Here is a 656-nt window from a genome sequence, read left to right on the forward strand (position 1 = left end):
TGTGAAAGACAAGCCAAAGTATATTTAATTAAAGTCAACTAGCTTCATACATTCATATCATAATTTTTCAGGTCACAATTTCTTCTTTTGCAAAATCTCTTCCCATGTCTATCTTCAAATAATATACTATTACTTTAAATGTAGGGCCAAATCACATTGAGAAATTACTCAGACAATAAAGTACAGAGCTATAATAGATCATCTCAGCAGAGAATGCTGTACCCTTGAGCACACAAAGCTGTGTGGTCACCAGGATACGAAGGGATGTGGAGCTGCACCAAGACTGTTAACTGGGGCAGGAGAGAGGCCTGTGACTCTCACCAAACAATTTTCCTAAAATTCATTCTAACCCCACACAGCACCCACATTTCATTAAATTTTTATTTTTTATTGTGAACATACTGTACAGAGAGGTTACAATTACATGGGTAAGATAATGAGTACATTTCTTGTCACGCATTGCAGCCTCCTCCTTTGTTTACCCTTCACATCCCTTCCCAGCCTCCCCCCTCCCTCCACCCTATCCTCCCCCCCCACCAAAGTTGTAAAGTTCATTTTCGTCATGACAACTTGTACTTCTCATTGTTGTAACGGGTCCACAGTTATCCTTAAACGACTTGTTTTTCCCCTTCTCCTCCACAAATTGTACCGACATC

This window comes from Dipodomys ordii, unplaced genomic scaffold (assembly GCF_000151885.1).
Source record: "Dipodomys ordii isolate 6190 unplaced genomic scaffold, Dord_2.0 Scaffold191, whole genome shotgun sequence".
NCBI lineage: Eukaryota > Metazoa > Chordata > Mammalia > Rodentia > Heteromyidae > Dipodomys > Dipodomys ordii.